The sequence below is a fragment of the Cavia porcellus genome, unplaced genomic scaffold (genome assembly GCF_034190915.1).
Source record: "Cavia porcellus strain 051 isolate PalLab524CR breed Dunkin Hartley unplaced genomic scaffold, mCavPor4.1 scaffold_6, whole genome shotgun sequence".
NCBI lineage: Eukaryota > Metazoa > Chordata > Mammalia > Rodentia > Caviidae > Cavia > Cavia porcellus.
The window spans coordinates 105669976-105694492 of NW_026947489.1; positions in this window are offsets into that span (position 1 = coordinate 105669976).

Genomic DNA, 24517 nt, shown 5'->3' on the forward strand with positions numbered 1-24517 from the left:
AGTGTATAGGAATGCTATTGATTTTTGAGTATTAATTTTATATCCAGCTACATTACTGAATTTATTTATTATATCTAGGAGTCTTTCAATGGAGTTTTGGGGATCTTCTATATAGAGTATCATGTAATCTGCAAATAATGATAATTTAGCTTCTTGTTTTCCTATCTTTATGCCTTTTATTTCTCTCTCTTGTCTAATTGCCCTGGGTAGTATTTCCAGTACTATATTAAATAGGAGTGGTGATAAGGGCCATCCTTGTCTTGTGCCTGATTTTAAAGTAATGCCCTTCAATTTTTGGCCATTTAGTATGATGTTGGCTGTTGGTTTGTCATAGATGGCTTTTATTATATTGAGGTAAATACCATCTATTCCAATTTTCTGCTAGGTTCTTATCATAAATGAATGTTGTACCTTATTGAAAGCTTTTTCTGCATCTATAGAAATGATCATGTGGTTCTTATTTTTGGCTCTATTGATATGGTGTATTACATATATTGATTTACGTATATTGAACCATCCCTGCATGCCTGGGATAATCCCACTTGGTCATGGTGTATAATCTTCTTGATGATTTGCTGCATCCTATTTGCCAATATTTTATTGGGGATTTTTGCATCTGTGTTCATTAGGGAGATTGGTCTGTAGTTCTCTTTTTCAGTTGGGTCCTTGTCAGGTTTTGGTACTAGAGTAATATTTGCTTCTAGGAATGATTTAGGAAGGATTGCTTCCCTTTCAATTTCACTGAAGAGTTTGAGGAGTGTTGGCATTGGGTCTTGTTTGTATTTCTTGTAGAATTCTGCAGTGAATCCGTCTGGGCCTGGGCTCTTCTTTGTAGGTAAAGATAATTATGTTTCCAATTTCATTAATAGAAATTGGGTTATTGAGCAGTTTTGCATCTTCATGACCTAGTTTTGATACTTCGTATGCTTCTAGGGATCTGTCTATTTCCTCTGTTTTATCAAACCATTGAGAGTAGAGGTTTTCGAAATGGGTGTTAATGATCTTCTGTATTCTATAGGGTCTGTAGTGATTTTTGCCTGTTTCATTCCTTATTGCAAGAATTTGAGCTTTTTCTTCCCTTTTAAAATAAGGTTGGCTAGGGGCTTATCAATTTCATTTATTCTTTCAAAGAACCAACTCTTTGATTCATTGATTTTTTGGATTTTTTAAAAGTCTCTATTGTTTTTGATTTCTGCTCTGATTTTTATAACTTCTTCTCTTCTTTTGGCTTTGGGCTTGACTTGCTCTTCTTTTTCTAGACGTTTGAGGTGTAAAATCAGGTTATTTATTTGTATTTGTTCTATTTTCCTGATGTGGGTACTCAGTGCAATAAATGTTCCTCTGAGGACAGCTTTCATTGCATCCCACAGATTCCAGTAAGTTGTATTTGTATTTTCATTTGTTTGTAGGTATTGTTTAATTTCTTCTTTAATTGCCTCTGTGACCCACTGATTACTCAAGAGTATGTTATTCAGTTTCCCTGTGTTTGTGGGATTTTTGCAGTATCTTTTATCATTAACTTCTAATTTCATAGCACTATGGTCCAATAGCATGCAAGGGATAATTTCAACCCTTTTGCATTTATTTAAATATGTTCTGTGAATTAATACATGGCCTATTTTAGAGAATGACCCATGTACTGCTGAGAAGAATGTGTATTCTGTTGTTGTTGGGTGGAATACTCTGTATATGTCAGTTCATTTGTTTATGGGTGCAATTCAGTTCTTTTATTTCTTTGCTGATTTTGTGTCTGGTTGATCTGTCCATTGGTGTCAATGGTGTGTTAAGATCTCCTGTTACAATTGTGTTACTGATAATTTGGTTTTTCATTTCTGTTAGTACATGTTTTATATAACTGGGTGCTCTGGAATTTGGTGTATATATATTTAAGATAGTTATCTCTTCCTCTTGGAGTTTTCCCCTAATCAGGATATAGTGACCTTCTTTATCCCTTCTGATCATTATTGGCTTGAAGTTCATGTTGTCTGCAAAAAGAATAGCTACCCCTGATTTTTTTTTGGGTTCCTGTTGCATGAAGTATTGTTTTCCATCCTTTGACTTTTAGTCTGTGAGTATCCTTTTGGGTTAGATGGGTTTCTTGTAGACAGCATATGGTTGGATTTTGATCCATTCTGCTAGTCTGTTCCTTTTAATGGGTGCATTGAGACCATTTACATTAATGGTTATAACTGTTATATATTGGTTTATTGTTGACATGTTATCTTTCTGCTGTTGCATCTTTATGTTTCTGTTCTGTTTAATTGTCTGCTTTGTTTAGTGGTTTTTTCCTAAATGCATCTAGGTTGTCTTTCAGTATTTTTTGCAGGGTTGGCTTGGTGATCATGAAGTTTTTCAGCTGTTCTTTGTCATGGAAGTATCTTATTTCTCCACTGATTTTGAAGGAAAGTTTTGCGGGATACATCAGTCTAGGTTGGAAATCATTTTCCTTTAGGATCTGAAATACTTCACTCCATGCTCTTTTTTTTTTTTTAAATCGGTACCGGGGATTGAACTCATGACCGCCTGCTTGCAAGACAGGTGCTTATGCCACTGAGCTAAATCCCCAGCCCTCCATGCTCTTCTTGACTTTATTTTTTGTGCTGAGAAGTCTGCTGTGATTCTGATATGTTTTCCTTTATGGGTGATCTGTCTTTTCTTTCTGACAGCTTTTAATATTCTATTCTTTTGTTTGATTTCTGGGATGGCCATTATTATGTATCTGGGTGTAGTTTTATTTTGGTTATGGCTATTTGGAGCTTTATATGCTTCATTGATCTTGATATAGTTTCCAATCTCATGTTTGGGAAATTTTCAGCTAATACTCCTCTAAATATCCTCTTGACATCCTTTATGTTGTCCCCTTCTTTTTCATTTATCCCTATCAACCTTATGTTGTTCCTCTTTGTGTCATCTTGCAGGTGTTGAATTGTTATTTCCTGATTTCTTGTTATTTTTAAAAGATCTTTCCTTTCCTGTTCACTGGCTGCAATCTTGTCTTTAAGGTCTGAAATTCTATCTTCACATTCATTGTGGTGGTTTTTACAACTTTCAGTACAGTTTTTGATTTCCTGTATATCTCTTTGCATCTGCTTTATATATTCAGTTTGTTTCTTATATTGTTCATTCAGGGATTCTATCTTTTTGTTTAGTTCCTCCAATTTTTAAATTTTTTTTAAAGGGAAAAATAAAAGAAATCAGTAAAAGGCTACAAGTAATACAGATTTTCAGGAGAAGAAATATAGTAAGAAAATACAGTAAGAAACCAGAACCACTAGTTAATAGATTACATATTGTCATCTCAGAAACAGTTGTCCAGATTACACAATTAAACCATACAAAGTGTTCCTCCAATTTTGTAACTGTGTCTTCTTTAGATATGTTCAGCATCTCCTTCATTTCTTTTATCATTTCTTCTTTTACCTGAGAGATTATTTCTAGTTTGAATTCCTTTAAGGCTTCCCAGAGTTGCTTCTTTATTTTAGTTAGTATTATTTCAGGTATGTGGCATGTATTTTCTTCTATGCACATGGCTCCTAGGCTTTCTTGGGATTGACTGGATATTTGAGATTGCATTTCAGTCTTTTGTTTTGTCATTTTCCTATATTTTCAAGCTTCAAGTGTTGTTCCAAGTGAGGGAGAGAGGTCTGCCAGGCTGGGACAGGGTTCCGCGGCGTGACTGAACTCACTGATCCTTGCAGGTAGCTGTGGCCTGGCCCCCATGCGAGGAAGAGAGATCCCCCAGGCTGGGATGTGATTCTTCGCCTCAGCCCTACTTACTGGTCCCTACAGGAAGCCGCGGTCTGGCCCCCAGGCGAGGGAGAGAGGTCCGCCAGACTGGGATGGGGTTCCATGCCTCGGCGCAACTCACTGGTCTGGGCAGGAAGCCACGGCCTGGCCCCCAGATGAGGGAGAGAGTTCTGCCAGGCTGGAATGGGGTTCTGTGCCTCAGCCCGACTCACTGGTCCCCACAGGAAGCCGTGGCCTGGCCCCCAGGCAAGGAAGAGAGTTACATGGCAAAGATCTTGACATGTCATAAAAAACATTTTAGGACACATCCATAAAAGAGTAGAGAGATTTTAATAGGCAGAGTTAAAGAAGCACCTACTTGGAGAAAATAGAATGTGAGTCCTTAAGAAAGAGATACATTTCCATCTAGGGAGAGAGGCTTTGATGTGGTTTTAGGGATGCCCTGGAAATATAAATTCTAGGATATACATTTGTAATACTTGTCAGATTAACCATTAGTAGATTAGATTTGGTATAAAATATTTTCATGTGTTTGAAATATAGACATATGTTGCCCAATTAATAGTGCTTTTTCCTTGAAGGTGGAAGTCTATAGGTGATATATATATATATATATATATATATATATATATATATATTTGTGAATCTATAGTTTTGGGAACATAAATCAAAGACCCTCAATTATAGACAAAAAATTTACTCTATTTATGGATTTATTTTACCTTTAAAATTCTGAAGAATTTTTGGATTGTATTTCCTAGAAGGACAAAAGCACTTTACATCTGCATAATTTTGGTTTCTCTCCAGAAGCTTCAGTTTTCTTAAAAACACAATTTTAAAATCACAACTTTCCTGTGTCATTTTTATTTATCTTTATGTCTGTTATCCTGTCTAAATTTCATGCTTATGAGTAATAATTTCAATTGAATATACTTATAAAATAAGATAAAAAGTAGATTAATAAGAAATTAAATATCAATTCAATCAGGAAATTCCAAAGCATATTTACAATGTGCCCTTAAAACTTATATTTAGCATTAAAATTATTTATATTTATATTTAGCATTACAATCAGGACACATGATGAAAATTTTCTTCTGCATTTAGTTATTTTGAAACATGAACACTTAGTGTAAAAATCCTGAATTTACAATTGAAACTATAACTAACAACATCCTAAGTTATCTGAACTTGTGTTTCTATATAGAAATTTGTTTTTTATACTTATATTTCACTAATCTTATGTGTAATATGAAGGTGGTAACAATAAAATTTTTAGTTAAACATAATATTTTATTGATTGATGATTTTACAAAGAAGTATGTCTTGGAAATTATTTATGCTAACTCGTAGTTTTAAAGAATTAAGGCTGACTCAAGATAACTGAGCTAAAATGACTTGATATGCTATGATGATGACATCTTCATTGTATTCAACAAATACTTGGATAATTTTTAAAAATTCTATCATTGCCTTAATTATATTGAAATTGTTCTTATTCAAAATATACAGATTCTCACAATTTACTGTTTTCATCAAATACATGCAATTGTAGATGCATAATAAATCATCAGTTTTCAAGTTCCTAAGAAACCGTTGTATAAAAAGTTGAAGATTCAAAAAAGAAATTTCTGCAGCGACACAGATTTTTGTAATTGTCTAACCTTGTTGCCTTTATGCATCCAGTAAGTGAACATCTGCTGTCATCTTCTATCCTAAAATTTACAGTCTTTACACACTGAAACAGTCATATTTTCAAACTCTTTGTCTTCCTTAAATTAATAAGGATTTGACACATTAATTCCAATGAAAAAATAAATTTTTCTGTCCAGTTTCATTTCCTTCCTGACAAAAGCTAAAGTAATTGGAATCTCAGTGTATCAAAATGAAAGGGTATAGTTGCCTATACCCTCCAGATAGAAAAGGTTAGGTGGTTTAATTATGCTCTTGATACTTTAACCATAAAGTATTATTTGTTATCTATTAATTAGTAGGTCAATTTGAAAGTCTGTGAAATAAATGTGATTACACTGGGTTTTCCAATATTATAGCAAAACCGGTCTACTTAAGGAGCATAGAATTCTTGAAGGTTAATACTCTTCTAAAACTAAAAATTCTGAACTTTAAAGTTTGTTACTTTTTAAAAAAATTTTTATTTAAGAGGAAAAAGAGAAAAACAAAACAAAACAAAGCGGTGTAAGGGTACATGTAATACAGAACTACAGAAAAAAAAATAACAGTAAGAAATCACCTGTTAATAGATTACATATTATCATCTTGGAAATAGTTGCTCAAATCACAGTATTAAGGAATACAAAGTAGACATTCAAACAGAGAGACTGCAAACAGCTGTGTTCAATGATCCAAAAACATTAATATAGTCAGCTATTTAACACCCCTAAACACACTTGCTGTTATATCCGTTAGAGCTCTTTTTTTTCCCCTTTCTTTTTTACAACAAAATTTACACATTTTGGATTTTATTACTCCTTAGTTCTTATTACTTTTTTGGGGGGGAGAGAATAAAGTCAAATATGGCAAAACAAAGCTGTCAGTCAAAACCAAGGATAGACATAGCACCTGATGTAGAACAGAATACAAGGTTATCTACAATGGTTATCAACGTTGTCTCTTGTTTCCTTAAAAAGAATTGTCTATCTCATTAAATATTATAAAGTTGGACAAAACAGTAGAGAACAAGACCAATAAAACTTAGGCATTGTAAACATTACAGGACTTCCAAAGGAGACAATAGTCAAACCAGAATGGGCATCTTAGTGAATCTTATTGCCTTCAAAGTAGTTGCCTATACCCTCACACTTGATACTATCATACAGAATGGAACAGAGTCTAATCAGTCAAAACAAGATTGTGGGAGTATTACAGGACTTCAAAACAAGTTAATAGGAAATCAAAAAGAGTTACTATTAGATATCTTAATTTTTTAAATTTTTCCCCTTAATTAAAACAAACATAAGAAATAACTAAATAATTTTTTTAAAGAATAAGGGAGAGATTGAGATAAAACAGGACATAACAATATAAAAATAGAGATCAAAGCATGACTGTTTCAGCAACCTAGTGCTTCACCACCAAATAACCCGACTTAATAGTAGTTACCATAGTGTCTGTCTTTTTCCTTGAAATATTTGGATAAAACTTCATATACTATAGCTTCAAATATTTCCATATCAAGAAGCCCAGAATAAAGCCTTTCTAATTAATGAGTGAAAACTTTATAAGGCTTCAAGGCCACATAATGGGGAATCATGATTACCACATATTTTTATATATTTGAATCATTACTTACATTAGGGAAACTATTCGGTATTCACACATGCGAGATTGATTTATTTCACTTATGAGTATGGTCTCAAGCTGCACCCATTTAGTGATAAATATCTCAATGTGATCCTTCTTTATAGCTGAATAATACTCCATTGTATAGAAATACCACAACCTTTTTATCCATTCCTCAGTTGATGGACACTTGGGTTGTTTCCAAGATCTGGCGATTACAAACTGTGCTGCTATAAACATAGGTGCACATATATCACTGTGGTATGATGCTTTCAGTTCTTCTGGGAATGTGCCTAGAAGTGGAATACCTGGAATAAATGGGATTTCCAATCCCAACTTTTTGAGAAATCTCCAGACAGACCTCACAAAGGCTGTACCAGTCTACACTCCCACCAACAGTGCAGGAGAGTTCCTTTTTCCCCACAGCCTCTCCAGCATTTGTTGTCGGTTTTCTTGATCCTGGCCACTCTTTCAGGAATCAGATGGTATCTCAGTGTGGTTTTAATTTGCATTTCTCTAATGACCAATGATGATGAGCATTTTTTCATGTATTTATTTGCCATTTGCATTTCTTCATCTGAGAATTGCGTATTCATCTCAGATGCCCATTTTTGGATTGGATCTTTGAACTTTGGAGGTCTGAGTTTTTTAAATTCTTTATATGTTTTAGACAAGAGTCCCTTGTCTGAGAGAGAGTTCACTAAAATCTTTTCCCAGTTTGTGGGTTTTCTTTTCACTATGCTGGAGATTTCTTTTGACATCCCTAATGTAAGATTTCTTTTGACTTTTTAATAAGAAGTGGTCCCAGTTATTGATCCTGGGAAATATTTCCTGTGCAGTTTGAGTCCTGTTCATGAATTCTCTACCTACTCCTTTGTCTCCAAGGTTTCTACCCAATTTGTCTTCCAATAGATTTAGTGTTTCTGTTTTAATATTCAGATCTTTGACCCATTTAGATTTTAATTTAGTACATGGTGATAGACATGGGTCTAGCTTTAGTTTTTGGCAAATGGAGAGTCAGTTTTTCCAGCACCATTTATTAAAGAGACTGTCGTTCTTCCAGTGAACCTGCTTGGCTCCTTTATCAAAGACAAGGTGGTTGAGTGTGTTTGTAGTTGTGGTTGTATCTTCTAATCTATTCCATTGATCTTCGGCTCTGTTTTGATTCCAATAGCATGTTGATTTTCCTACTGTTGCTTTGTAGTATAACTTCAAGTCAGGGATTGTGATGCCTCCTGCTTTGTCTTTGCTGCTTAGAATTGCCTTTGCGATTCTAGGTCTCTTCTGGTTCCAGATGAAATTTAGGAGTGATTTCTCTAGATCTATAAGGTATGTTGATGGTATTTCTATTGGGATTGCATTGAATCTGTATAACAGTTTTGGGAGAATGGCCATCTTCACAACGTTTGTTCTTCCTATCCATGAGCAAGGGATGTCTTTCCATTTTCTGAGATCATCTTCAATTTCCTTTTTCAGTGTATTATAATTTTCACTGTATAAGTCTTTCACTTCTTTTGTAAGAGTAATTCCTAAATATTTCATTTTTTTTGCTTGCTAATGTGAATAGTCCAGTTTCTCTTATTTCCCTCTCTGTGATTTTGTTGTTCGTGTATAGGAATGCTATTGATTTCTGAGTATTGATTTTGTATCCAGCCACATTACTGAATTTATTTATTGTATCTAAGAGTCTTTCAATGGAGTTTAGGGGGTCTTCTATGTAGAGTATCATGTCATCTGCAAACAATGATAATTTAACTTCTTCTTTTCCTATCTTTACCCCTTTTATTTCTCTTTCTTGCCTAATTGCTCTGGCTAGTACTTCCAGTACTATATTAAATAGGAGTGGTGATAAAGGACATCCTTGTCTTGTGCCCAATTTTAAAGTAAAGGCTTTCAATTTTTGGCCATTTAGTATGATGCTGGCTGTTGGTTTGTCATACATGGCCTTTATTATATTGAGGTAAAGACCATCTATTCCAATTTTCTGTAAAGTTCTTATCATGAATAAATGTTGGACCTAATCAAAGGCTTTTTCTGCATGTATGAAAATGATCATGTGATTCTTATTTTTGGCTGTATTGATATGGTGGATTACATTTATTGATTTACGTATGTTGAACCATTCTTGACCGGTGCAGCCCCCCAGTGAGACAGAGGACGCTCTTGTGGGTAACAGGAACTCCCACTTTATTGAGGTGGGTTCTGGCTTATATATCTGACTGTGGCCAATCACAAGCTGCCTATCTGACTGTGGCCAATCACAAGCTGTCACGGAGTAAACATCACTAGTTGCCATGGAGAAGTTTATTTGGAGAGGGACATAATGCATTCTGGAAGCTGAGGAGGCTCTTGGTCCTGGGCGGAGTATGTTGAGCGCCTGCGCCCGACATCTCCCCCTTTCTTTATAACTGACGCAGGGTCTCCAGGGGTCAGTACCCCTCGTGAGGTGTCACGCTACAGTCATGACAGTGCCTCACTACTCGTTGGTGCTCTTTTGGAGGGGGCGGGAGTATTGTTTTATGAGCCCAACCCGCATGCTCATCGACTTGGAGACCGGGGTGTCTCCTGGCCAAGGACGACACCCCCTGCGATGCTTTGCTCCACACCTGCGTCACAGCATGGCGAGCCATGTTGCCGGGCTTTGACCAGATTCCACGGCCAGCAATGCTTGTTTGATAACTACTTTGTCCCTATTCCTTTGTCTGTGAATCCAACAGAGCAGAAGTAGACTGCCGAAGGCAGCAAGTGTAGCCATGGCAGCCAGAGCCCCTATTCCTAGACTGTTGGATTCGGCAAGTGTAGCCATGGCAGCCAGAGCCCCTATTCCTGCCTATTTCTTTTATTGCACATGAGCTGGATCACAGGAAACTCGTCTGGGTCCGCCATAACTGGAACCTGTGCGAACTGGGGTACCTGCATAACGACAGCTGAATGCGTACTGTTATCCTAACATTGTGACACATAACAGGTTGCGGTGGAGCAATTTAGAAAATCATATTTGTGGTGGCTTCAAACAACAGAAAAAGGATTCCCTGATAGGGCCCGAGATCTCTAACACTTGCAGGACATTGATGACATAATGTGAGTCTGAGAGTAGGTTGAAAGGCTGTGGGTACTGTTTAAACACTTCTATGATGATTTTTAGTGCTGTTAATTGAGGTTGATCAGGTGTAAATAGTTACCAATTCTGTTAATTGAGTTGATCAGGTGCAAATAGTTACCAATTCTGTTAATTGAGTTCCCCTGACTTTGGGTGTCTAACTTCCTCATTTCCGGCGGCTGCTGCATCTGCCATTTTGTGTGCCTCTTCCTCCTCTTCACTATCTGATGAGTCCTCTGTTTCTGGGTTGGGTGCGGTCGCCTCGCCTGGGACACTGGGCTCACGAGATTGCTCGCGGGGGGGATTCTGCCTGATGGTAACCAAGTGCCATGGCGCCAGCCCTTATATGGTCACAACAAGAGGTGTCTGCGAGGCAGCTCCTCACTACTGCCCAGGGGTCTGACTCCTGGCTCCAGGAGGCCATTTTCTGCTGCAAAGTCAAGGTCTCTCCCTAATTTATCCCAGCTGGGGATGGTAACGGACCCCATAGGACCAAACCAAGGTGCTACCTTGTCGACCTGATCGAGGAAGTTTTGAATTTGTTTTCATTTCATTTTTAATCCCTTTTCTCTCAGTAAGTCGCTTAAAGCGACTGACAGCGGCTGAGTAGCGGTGTTACCCATGTTAATGGGAATTTCAAGAGTTTCTTTTTATTTCTTTTTGTTTCTTTTTTCCTTTTTTTTTTTTTGTAACAGGGACAGCTTAGTCCCCGTGCCCCTTTACGGCGCCCCCAAAACCGGCCTCTTTACGGCCCCCAGAACTCTCTTTACAAGTTCCTCGACCCTTGCGATGCGTCCGCCCAAGGTTGCCTGATAGTCCCCGCCATCCGGCTCGGCGGCATCCACTGCCTGTTGCGTAGCACCCACTACCAACATTGAGCAGTTTAGCCTGTCAGCCCCCGCCCGCTGCATAGCCCCCGCTATTGGCGCTTGACGGTTTTACCTGTTGACCCTCTGTTCCATCAGAGAGAGAGGTTCCCCGTACGGGCCACCAGTTGACCGGCGCAGCCCCCCAGTGAGACAGAGGATGCTCTTGTGGGTAACAGGAACTGCCGCTTTATTGAGGTGGGTTCTGGCTTATATATCTGACTGTGGCCAATCACAAGCTGCCTATCTGACTATGGCCAATCACAAGCTGCCACGGAGTAAACATCACTAGTTGCCGCGGAGAAGTTTATTTGGAGAGGGACATAAGGCATTGCGGAAGCTGACATGGCTCTTGGTCCTGGGCGGAGTATGTTGAGCGCCTGCGCCTGACACATTCTTGCATTCCTGGGATGAGTCCCACTTGGTCATGGTGTATAATCTTCTTGATGATTTGCTGCATCCTATTTGCCAATATTTTATTGAGGATTTTTGCATCTATGTTCATTAGGGAGATCGGTCTATAGTTCTCTTTTTTTAGTTGGGTTTTTCTCAGGTTTTGGTACTAGAGTAATATTTGCTTCCAGGAATGACTTAGGAAGGATTGCTTCCCTTTCAATTTCATTGAATAGTTTGAGGAGTGTCGGCATTAGGTCTTCTTTGTATTTCTTGTAGAATTCTGCAGTGAATCCATCTGGGCCTGGGCTCTTCTTGGTGGGTAAGGACTTAATTACATTTTCAATTTCAGTAACAGAGATTGGGTTATTCAACAGTTTTACATCCTCTTGATCTAGCTTTGGTACTTCATATGCGTCTAAGAATCTGTCTATTTCTTCTGTGTTATCAAACTTTTGAGAGTAGAGGTTTTCGAAATAGGTGTTGATGATCTTCTGTGTTTCTATTGGGTCTGTAGTGATTTCTCCTTTTTCATTTCTTATTGCATGAATTTGAGCTTTTTCTTCCCTTTTTTTAATAAGGTTGGCTAGGGGCTTATCGATTTTATTTATTCTTTCAAAGAACCAACTCTTTGATTCGTTGATTCTTTGGATTATTTTCTTAGTCTCTATTGCATTGATTTCTGCTCTGATTTTTATAATTTCCTCTCTTCTTTTGGCTTTGGGCTTGACTTGCTCTTCTTTTTCTAGCTGTTTGAGGTGTAGCATCAAGTTATTTATTTGTATTCATTCTGTTTTCCTGATGTGGGAACTCAGTGCAATGAATTTTCCTCTCAGGACGGCTTTCATTGCATCCCACAGATTCCGGTAAGTTGTATCTGCATTTTCATTTTCTTTTAGGTATTGTTTAATTTCTTCTGTGACCCACTGATTATTCAAGAGTGTGTTATTCAGTTTCCATGTGTTTGTGGGATTTTTGCAGTATCTTTTATCATTAATTTCTAATTTCAGTGTGCTATGATCCAATAACATGCAAGGGATGATTTCAACTCTTTTGCATTTGTTTAAATATGTTCTGTGAGCTAATATATGGTCTATTTTAGAAAATGATCCATGTACTGCTGAGAAGAATGTGTATTCTGATGTTGTTGGGTGGAACATTCTGTATATGTCTATCAAACCCATTTGTTCACAGGTGTGATTCAGTTCTGTTATTTCTTTGCTGATTTTCTCTCTGGTTGATCTGTCCCTTGGTGTCAATGGCATGTTAAGGTCTCCTGTTACAATTGTGTTACTGATAATTTGAGTTTTCATTTCTGTTAATTGTTTTATATAACTGGGTGCTCTGGAGTTTGGTGCGTATATATTTAAGATAGTTGTCTCTTCCTCTTGGAGTTTTTCCCTTACGAGTATGTAGTGACCTTCTTTGTCCTTTATGGTCATTGTTGGTTTAAAGTTCACGTTGTCTGCAAACAGAATGGCTAGTCCTGCCTTTTTTTGGGTTCCTGCTGCATGAAGAATTGTTTTCCATCCTTTGAGTTTCAGTCTGTGATTATCCTTCTGGGTTAGATGGGTTTCCTGTAAGCAGCATATGGTTGGATTTTGTTTCTTGAACCATTCTGCTAGTCTGTTTCTTTTGATTGGTGCATTGAGACCATTTACATTAATGGTTATTACTGTTAAATGCTGGTTAATTGTAGGAATGTTATCTCTCTGCTGTTGCATCTTTATCTTTCGGTTCTGTTTAATTATTTGCTTTGCTTAGTGGTTTTTTCCTTTGTGTATCTAAACTGTCTTTCAATATTTTTTGCAGGGTTGGTTTGGTGTTCATGAAGTTCTTCAGCTGTTCTTTGTCATGGAAGTATCGTATTTCACTATCTATTTTGAATGATAGTTTTGCAGGATATATCAGTCTAGGTTGGAAATCATTTTGCTTTAGGATCTAGAATACTTCACTCCATGCTCTTCTTGACTTTATTGTTTGTGATGAGAAGTCTGCTGTGATTCTGATAGGTTTTCCTTTATAAGTGATCTGTCTTTTCTCTCTGACAGCCTTTAATAATCTATTCTTATGTTGGATTTCTGGGATGGTGATTATTATATGCCTGGGTGTAGTTTTATTTTCATTATGACTATTTGGAGTTCTATATGCTTCACTGATCCTGATGTCAGTTTCTGATCTCATGCTTGGGAAATTTTCAGCTATTACTTCTCTAAATATCCTCTTGACATCCTTTATGTTGTTTCCTTCTTTTTCATTAATCCCTGTCATTCTTATGTTATTCTTCTTTGCATCATCTTGCAGTTGTTGAATTGTTGTTTCCTGATTCCTTGTTATTTTTAAAAGATCTTTCCTTTCCTGTTCACTAGCTGCAATCCTGTCTTCAAGGTCTGAAATTCTATCTTCACTTTCATTAAGGCGGTTTTTACAACTTTCAGTGGAGTTTTTTATTTCCTGTATATCTCTGTGCATCTGCATTATGTATTCTGTTTGTTTCTTATATTGCTCGTCTAGGGATTCTATCTTTTTGTTTAGTTCCTCCAATTTTTTATCTGTGTTTTCTTTAGATATATTTAAAATCTCTTTCATTTCTTTTATCATTTCTTCTTTTATCTGGGAGATTATTTCAAGTTTGAATTTCTTTAAAGCTTCCTCGAGTTGCTTGTCAATTTATGTAGCTATTGTGTCTGATATATGAGGTGGATGGGATATATTTTCTTCTATATACATTGCTCCTAGGTTTTCTTGAGATGGGCTGGAGGTTTGAGGTTGTAATTTGGTCTTTCGTTTTGTCATTTTCCTATATTTCTGTGTTCCAAGTGTTATTTGAAAGCTTCCTCAGGATCTGTTGAAAATCCCCTTCTATATTTGCAGCTACTGAGACTCTGGCACCACGCTACCCCAAGCCATTGGGCCTGCAGAACCAATGGCCCTCCTCTGCCTGCTCAGAACTCCGCAGTTCCAGACAAGCTGGGCCTCAGGGACACTGTGTGCCCAACTGCCCCTTGGAAGCTCCACAGCTCTTCAATCTCAGCCGGGTTACTCACCATAGGCTGCGGTGCCTCAGGAACCTGTGATCCCTCCCTGCTTGCAGAGATTTCCACAGTCCTCCAGACACATGGAGAGGCTGATGCAGGCACCCCAGATCCGCCCAGCTCCTCCTCTGCACACCGATGGCTAGGCGCGGCAGTCCCAAACAGGTTGGGCTCCAGGGATAACATGGGCCCGCCCACCCATTGGAAGCTCAGCTGTTCTCCAAGTGCAGCCAGGATGGGGAGAAGGATGTAGAGGCCTCAAACCCACTTCTCCACTTCACTGCATCCGGAAGCCTGGAGGGTCCCCAACAGTCTGGGATTTGGGCAAAGTGTGCTGAGCACTCACTGCAGGCTGTGGTGCCTCCAGAACCTGTGATCCCTCCCTGCTTGCTGAGATATCCACAGTCCTCCAGACACACGGGAGGCAGATCGAAGAGACAATTTTTAAATGAAAGGAAATACTAAGTTCTAAAGAGAACAAATAAGCCAATGACTATCTAACAAAATCATAGCAAAACTGAAGTTAATAAAGCCACAGTGAAAATTCTAGAAGTCACCAGAGACAAAAATCAGATTATTGACTTGGAAAACTCATCTCTGAAGTGTACCTGTACATTAAACAAAAAGTCCCCAGTGCATTACTGGAAATTCTTCCTTCTATACTAGTAGTGGGCTTCACAGTTTTAGTTATTATCTGTGTTCATGAAGCTTATTTCTTTGTATCATTATTTACTGCCAGCGTAAAATCTTAAATTAACATGATATTTCCTTCAGTAGAAGTGGGTTCTTTAACATAAAGCAACTAACCAACTAACTGTTGATTTCTGTTTTATTTACAGATTCTTTATGAAGAATAGATATTAAGTAGTATTAATGCATTTTTATTATCTTCAAAGATGATCTTATTCTGTCACTTTGATTTATTAATATGGCAAATTGCATTAATATTTTTTGATGTAAAATTCTTCCTGTACTTCAAGATAAAATGCCATTTGGTCATGATTTATTATTCTTTTAATGTACTGTTGAGTTTTGTGTGTTAATATTTTATTTATTTTTATTTAAGGAGAAAAGAAAAGAAAAAAAAACAGTGAAGGGGTACAAGTTATACAGATTTACAGAAGAAAAAAATGCGCAGTAGGAAATCACTAGTTAATGGATTACATATTGCCATCTTAGAAATAATTGTTCAAGTCACAAAATTAAAGCTTGTAAAGTGGACATTCCAACAATGATACTGCAAACAGTGCTGTTCAATGATCCAATAAAACTCTGTGATATCATTTTCTATCTTATACACTTAAATATACATGCAGTTATATAGTTTAGAGCACTTTCTTTTCCTCTCTTTTGTACAATGACTATTACACATTTTGGGTTTCATTGCTCCCACGGTTCTTATTGCTTTTTTGGAAGAGAGTAAAACCAAATGTGACATAACAGAACAGAATCGGTCAAGTCAAAAGGGTGGACATAATAGATAATATAAAAACATAATATAAGGTGATCAACAATGGTTACCATAATTCCTCCCACTATCTCTAAGAGAATTGCCTATATCATTAGTTGTAATACAATTGAACAAAACAGTAAAGGATAAAACCAACAAAACCAAAACATTGGAGACATTGTAGGTCTTCAAAAGTAGATAAAAGTCAACGAGAATGGGCGTTATAATGAATCTCATTATCTTCTCAGCTGATGCCTAAACTTTTGAACCTGATACTATCCAGCAAAACAGAATAGAGGAACCTCAGTCAAAAACAAGATGGTGAGAGTAATACAGGGCTTCAAATCGAGATAATGGAAAGTCAAAGTGGGTTACTATATTATATCCTGCTATTTTTTTCCTTTAATTAAACGGATAAAAATAAAAAAGTAAATAATGGAGTGGAGATTGAGAAAAAAGAGGGCATAACAGCGAAACAGGGCAGATCAAAACATAACCATTTAAGCAGAATAGTGTTTCACCACCACCACCAGATATTTCCGACCCAAAAGTAGTTACCATATTGACTCTTTCCTTGAAGTCCTTGAGTACAACTTCGTATACTGTAGCATTAAGTATATCAAAACAATGTAAAACCATTTAAGAGAATGACAGCATTATAGAGTATTTAGAATCGACTAACAGAAAATGAACAATGGTTTCTATATAATCTCCTTGTCTTTAAAAGGTTTTTGCTTATACTATCGTACATAATAAAATCCAATAAAATACAACCTGTTTAGACCATTGGAGACAGAAGAACAAAAGCTAGATGAGACTTCAAAACAAGATGGTACTAAATCAGTATTACCTATTAAGATGTCATTTTCTCCAAAATAGCTGTTCCTATCATCCAATCTTCTCTGTCTCATTTCTGTTGAGCTCTTTTTCTGTTAGTAGCTGTCAGTTTGTCTTCTTTATTTTGTTCTCTGCTCCATTCGTTGTGGCCTCCCCGCCACTATTACTGGGTTCTTTGTATTTTTCTTTTTTTAGAATATCCTGCAATACTCTCTGTAGGGTTGAATTGGTGGTTGCAAATTCCCCCAGTTCCTCTTTATCCTGGAAGCACCTCATTTTTCCATCAATTTCCAGGGACAGTTGTGCAGGATATCTCAATCTTGGCTGGAGATTATTATCTTTCAAAGTTTGAATTATTTTCCCCCATGCTCTTCGTGATTTGATGGTTTGTGAAGAGAAATCTGCTGTAATTCTGATGGGTGTTCCCTTGTAAGTAGTCTGTTTCTTGTCTCTTACAGCTTTTAATATTCTGTTCTTGTATTGCATTTCTGGAATTTTTATTATTATATGCCTGGGTGTTTCTCTGTTAGGGTTTTAGGTAGCTGGGGTCCTGTATGCCTCATACATCTGAGTATCTTTACCTTTTGCTAAATTAGGAAAATTCTCCTGGATTATTTCTGTGAGTAGCTTTTGTAGTTCACTTGTTTGTGTCCCTACTTCTTCTTTTATGTTCTTAATCCTTAAGTTATGGCTCCTCTTATCATCTTCTTATCTTTGTATTATTGCTGTTTGTTTCTTGGTTATTTTTAAGAAGTTTTTCATTTCATTCTCCCATATTACAAGTCTGCTCTCCAGTTCAGATAGTCTGTCCTTAGTTTCTTTCAAGCTGTTATGCCAGTCTTGGATAGATTTCTTAATTTCTTGATAGTCCCTTTGAACCTGCTTCACATACTCAATGCTTTCTCTGTTTTCTCCATCAAGCAATTCTACCCTCTTTTACTGTTCTTCTATTCCACCATCTGTTTTTTCCTGGGTGGTGCTTAGCATTTCTCTAACTATTCTGCATACTTCTAGCTTCAGGTCGTTGATAACTTCATTCCTGAATTGGTCTATGAGGCTCTCTATATGGCGCTTAATGTATATTGGTGTGGTGTCCACTATTGCCTGTTTCTCAGAATTGGGGGCCGAGGAGCCTTTCTTGTTACTTCCCTTCCCCATATTATCTGTTCCTTATAAAATGCAAGCTTACATAGGAGGCCCGGCTTCCCTGCCTGTCAGCCACAGCCTGATCAAATTGCGCTGGCTAGTTGTTCCCACCCACCGCTGTGCAACAGGGAGTCGCGGAGGAGGCAGCCTATGCGGGAGTCAGTCGCTCCTCCGGGCCACCGTCAAGCTCTGGGATCTGGATTAGGCCAGCCTAGGGAGTCCGCCAGCAGCGTCACTCAGGCCAGGCACTTTTCACCAATCCCATCCGAGAGGGGAATGTGTGGCTGGAGTCGCCACCGCGCCCTGCTCTTACAGGACTGCCAGAGCCCAGAACGTCCTCCGCTGGAGTCAAACTGTGGTAGGGGGTCAGTTTCTCACTCACCTCACCACAAGTCAGTTTTCATGTACGCCTCCTTGTCTGTCCTGTTTTCGACTCCGTTCGCAGACTCCCGTTCCCAGAGCTTCTGTGCGTCTCTCCTTGCCGAGCCGCTTGTGGAGGCAGCCAGCCGCCGGGCGGCGGGAAATCCAAACCGCGGCTTCCAATGGCGTGGGGTTGAGCCTCCACACCGAGACTTTTCTGTTCCTATTTTAGCGCCAGGACTGTATTCTAAGTTGGTTTCTCTCAGCCCAGTTCGTTCCTGAGTCAGCAGAGCATATCTCTACCGGTTCATGTCTCCTTAGTCCGCATCATTCCTGGTCTCTGAGCCGAGCCTTTCAGAGAGCCTCCGGTAGTTGCTGTTGTCTGTCTGCCATGTTCTCCCACTCTCCTAATATCTTATTTATAACAGATGCTCATGAGAAAGACTGATCTTTCTGTGTTTCTGTCATATTTGGGTTCTAGCATCAATGTTTTCTCTTTTTATAAAAACAATTTAAAAGATGTACTTCTTTTCCTATGTTCTGAAGGAATTGAGGTAGTACTGGAACTATCCATGTTTTGGAGGTTAAATTGAATCCTCCTGTGAGAACATCTGGAGTTGATGGTGGTTTAGGGTTGCTTTTTAATAACACTCCAAATTTCTTTGGTAATTCCTTTGTTTAGATTTTCAAATATCTTCCAAAATTCCTTTTGGTAATTTAATTTATTTCATCAGGAAAGTTGTAAGTGTAATTCAGAGACTCATTTTTTTTAGTGACATTCATAATCCAGGTACTTTAAAACATTATAGAATATATATATGTGTGTGTATATAGATACATATTATATACTATATATTATACTATAGACTATATATTAAGACTATGTAATATATATCTTTGTCTATAATTCAGATATATATATTCAGAGACAGAGACACATAGAGAGAGAGAGACAAAGGAAGAGAAAAACATACACTCAAAGTGTCAAGAACAAAACAGAGTAAATATCACACTGGTGGCCAGAAGCAACCTAAAGGAAACTAAAAAGTGACTCTTAGTCACCCTTGATCTGAAAATATATAGGCTGTCTCCCTGTTTCTCCTGTAGGAAACAAGGAGATAGATCTTTCACAATTGGTAAGAGGATCAAGAGATGGAAATGGGTAGAGAAAGGGGCATAAAAAGAATTAATCTGTGTTATGCAACTTTCTACAATGAATATTGTAGAGAATATTCCAACTCTCTACAATGAATGTAATCACCATGTACTGTGAACATACTAATAAAAATACAAATTTCAAAAAAGTATAAACAACAACAGTAAATACAGGTTATTGGCTTCTGTTCTTCAGCAAAAGGATTTTTTAGCAAATCATTTGAAAGAATTAGTAGGAATGAATGTTCAACCTTATATGTTCAGAAGGATTATTATATTTCAGGCATGCTGAATCAGTTTTATCTCTATCATATCTAAGTGCAATTAAATCATGGCAATAATCTTCAAATGAGGGCCTGAGTTCCCAAATACTTCAGAGAAAATAGTGAAGGAATTAGCAGGGGATTTCAGTGTGTTTGGGCATATAATTATTTCTACAATTGCATAATGTTAAGATGAAAAAAAGGTTATTTTATGCAATCTAAGATAGAAAACCTTTCTCCATGCCAAAATGCAGACACTAAAACTTTTCTTCAGAGCCAGGCCAACATAAGAATTCATGTAAAACACTCATAATGAGATTCACTCTGTCCTAAGAATCCTGTGCAGTCTGTGGCTAGAAGGGTTTTAGAAGTGTCATTTTTTTAATTGCCTGAGAATCTAAATTGTTTTGATCATAAAATTAACTGTCACTGTCATTGTAATACTTAAAATCGAGATTTTATTCTTCTTAAAATTTTTTTTTTTAGATAGGGTTTTGCTATGTAGTTCAGGATGATCCTGAACTTGCTACGGAGCCCAGTCTGGCCTCAGACTCATAGCAATACTCCTATCTCAGGCTTCATGCTAGGATTATAGATATGGGCCACCATGCCTGGTCTGGAATTTTTAATGATGAATTTCTATCTGTAACTTTTGAATAATTGAAAATAATTTATCCAGTTGTCTTTTAAATTACTGAAGCCATTCTTTTGACTTTCCTATAGTATTATAAGTAGGATTTCCCTGAGTAATGGATCACAGAAGGAACTGTTATTTTTTCACTGAAACTAACTAGTTTTTATGAATGTATAAAAATAATATGAATGTAAAATAATATAAATGAAAGTACTTTAATAGAAATAAAAATACCAACAATTAAGAATAAATTTCACAAGAGATCCACAACTACCCCTTCTCAAAGCTTGAAAACAAGCAGAATATTAAAGATGGCCAAGCTGGTAAGTATTGAACAGTCAAAATCAAGCATAGTATCCTTGGCAAAATTCATGTGATTATGGTAAATAACTCTAATATTAAAATGTTCTGCTACTTAGTTAATAGTCTTATTTGTGGAGAAACAGTTAAATCAACAGTTAAATGACTTCAACTTCAGATTTCAATTTAACTGTTATGGTATAACTCTGTGATCAATAGTAGAAAGCAAAAATGCTCCCTTCTAATAAATAAATTGTCTCCAATTGGAATGGTCAAAACAAAATGTTAATGCCCAAATAGAATTTAGTCTGTTACATAAGCATGTGCAATCATCTAAAATTAAAGCTAATCACTTTGTATCAGAATCAGTAATAAAAGCCAAAGTTCTGCCTCAGTGTGCTCCGGTGATTCAGGGAAGTTTCCCATCTCCCCTGTGCCTTCCACAAGATTTCACCAATTTCATTATTCAAATTGTGATTCTTTAGAGCACTTTAGCCATGCTAGAACTGAAATGATCTGGACGGCAACTCCTCTGATGTTATTATTTGTAGTTCTGTCCCTCATACAAAGCAGAGTATTACCAGGTCCTGTGGAACAAAGCAAGATCCCAGGCTGGCTCTGCAACATCAGAGCTTCCCACAGTTCTTGAATCTGGCCTGGTTCTTCGCCATATTCTTTAATACTCTCCTTAGAGTCAAATCCCTTCTCACTCAGAAGTATCTGATCTCATTTAATCTATCTACAGTAGAATATTTAAATTATTCTCTTATATAGATGAAAATTCTTCTTTTTATAGTTTTTTATTGTATAATAAATGTTCCTTTCAATCGTGTTGCCACTTTCATCCATTGTATACTTTCACTCTCCATTTACTGAAGCTTCTATTGATGGAATTGGAGTAAAAATGGAATGAAAAAGACCTCACAAGCTCTGCCTCCAAGGAGATGACAGATAAAGCAGACTGTATATTAACACAGGTACTATCCCAGGCCGGGGATTTAGCTTGGTAGAGTAAGTGCTTGCCTGGCAAGTGTGAGATTGTCAGTTTGATCCCCACTACCAAAGATTAAAGATAAATAAACAGACAGGAGATGCGGAGGCTTCCAGAGAAGGTGCACTTTCAACTAAATTTTGACTGATGAGTAGGAGTACTGAGGTGATTGCCAAGCAGGGAGACTGAGACTTCCAGTAGAAGATTAACATATATGAAGGTGGAGAGCTACAAAAAAAGCAAATGACTTCATGGCAGGGGTTACAAATTCTAGTGTCTCCCGGTACCCAGAAGTCACTGTGGATGAGAAAATCAGGCTGGGGGCAGGTAATAGGGACTGGAAGACACTGAGCTCATGCTCACTGTGCAGTGCATGCAGCCTGTTTCAGAGGGACTGAGCTATAGTGCCATACAGAGCACAAAGCCTAAGCAGGTCAATCCTTCCTTATTTCTTAAAAGCCAATAACCTGGGTTTTATTGTAGTATCTTAAAACTTTTCCTGGCTAACAAGTATTTTTTTAATTGCTGCTGTGTAGACTAAGTAAAATATGTCTTCTTCGGTAGGTGGAATAATGGCCCTATATCTAGACCCCAGCTCCCTGAACCTATGAATAGCTTAACCTAATGGCAAAAGGAACTTTGTAGATGAGATTAAGAATAAGAATAACTGAGATGGGAAGACTACCTTGGATTATCTAGATATAATTCTTAGTGTTCTGGTGTGGGGTACACTCAGACTGCTTCCAAGCTCAGGAGAATCTAAAGACACTTGAGGATGTGACCCTGCTTGTGTAGCACAGGCACACAGTGGGATATAGTCATGTAACCGTGACAGCACAGGAAAATACATACATGCGGGTTATAGCACTATGCAAGAATGTAACTATGAGATAACAACTTGTATAAGAATTATACAATAAAGACACAGGTGGTTTGCTCTCTTGCTCTGGGTCTCTGCTCTGTTCCATCTGCCTGCTGCTGTTGCTGATGTCTTGCACATATGTGTTTTTTAACTATGAGAGCTCACCTGTGAAAATCTTCCTTGTGCACCCTGAGCAGGCCAACACCTGGTAAAAAGGGGAAGAAGGAGATGTGACTACAAACGAAAAATAGGAGACATGATATGGAAGGGAGAGGCTCCAGAATCTAGAAAAGGAAGAAAATGCATTTTTCCCTGATTCGTCTAGAAAATTCCAGTTTTTCTTACACCTTTATTGTAGTCCAGCAAAACTGATTGTGAACTAATGGTTTCCTGAACTCTAAAGGAATCAATATGTGTTGTTTTAAGCCACTAATTTTGTGATAGTTTGCTATGGCAGCCATAGGAAACTAACGTTGTCTTCTGACTGATTCAGCACTTGAGTTGTCAGTTGCAATCTGCTTTAAGGCCATGGTTTAGAGTTGAGAATGTATAAATAATGTCTGAAATTAGACTAATAAACTAAGGTTTATCTCCCATGTTATTTTCATTACTTCTTTTTTCTACATATGGTTTATATATCGTTCTCCCTTGTTATACAGTCAGTTTCCTACAGACAGGAAAGGTATACCTCATATTCTTTGCATCTCCATTACCTAGCAGAATATTTGGCAAATTATGTCAAACCATTTAATAAATGAATGAAATGCAAGGTAGAGAGTCTGTAGTCAAATCATCAAGTGCTTATTATTGTCATTTCAAGAAATTTGAAGGTTAATGAGACATCATGGTAGCCACTACTGATTTCCTATCATTTTGTTTTGAAGTCCAATAAGGCTTTTATTCTTGGCTTTGATTGGGTTTAGCCTGTTTTCAATTATTTGACTTTAATATGTATGAAGGTATAGACAGCTATTTTGAAGAAAGCAAAAAACGTTATAGTAGCCATTGTTTATTTGCTATTGTCTGGTTCTGAAGACTCATAAGCCTCTGATTCTTTTGTTTTGATTGCTTTTATACTACTTTGTTTGTATTAACTTATTGTGTGTGAAGGTATGGACAACCTTCTTGCCTTGAAGTCCTGTCTTCTTTGCATTGCTTTACTCTGATCTGTTTTGTTGTTTTTGTTTTGGCTTGTTTTGTTTTATTTTATTCTTTTTTATAATAAAATAAAAAGTAAAAAATAATTTGAAGTTTATCCTGATGGTGAGAGGGAACAAATGAAATCTTTTAATCATAAGAGGGACATTGGCAGTTTTTCTTTTTAGACATTGACAGTTTAGAAAAGCACAGTTGAAATCAGTAGATTTATTGGTAGGCTGTAGTAATTCAATAATTGTTTAAACCAGATCTAAATTAGTGGCAATAAAAATATAAAGGGTAGGATAACCCTCTACAGGTTGAGAAGGGTAGGATAGAAAACCATATTACTTAGTTTTTGTTGGACCATTGAACAGAACTGTCTGCAATCTCACTGTATTAATGTCTACTTTGTATGCTTTAATTTTGTAACCTGGACAACTGTTTCTGAGATGACAATATGTAATCTATTAACTAGTGAATTCTTACTGTATATTTTTTCTCTTGAAATTCTGTATTATTTGTAAACTTTTACTGTTTTGTTTTGTTTTCTCTTTAAATAAAAAAAATATAAAGAAGGCTGATCAGATATTGGGGTTTGAATTGGCAAGATTTGGAAATTGATTCAATATTGGGAAAGAGGAAGGAGAAGTCTTGAATAACTTTTGAAATTTGTAGGGGGCCAAATAAAGCTGAAAAAAAGAGGGAAGTTTGGGAAAGATGAGTACAGTTTTTACAGGTTGAGTTTGTTGTTTTGGTGAGGCACTAAATGTTCCCTTGATTACATTTTCTTGAGTTTAGCAGGAAACCTTAGGGTAGATTTACAGAATTTGTCAGGAGCTATTGTTATTGAAGCCATGGATTTTGATGATATCACTTAGATAACAAGCATAGATCATGAAGACAAAAGAAGTGAAAGGGAGGAAAGATGAAGGGTGGAG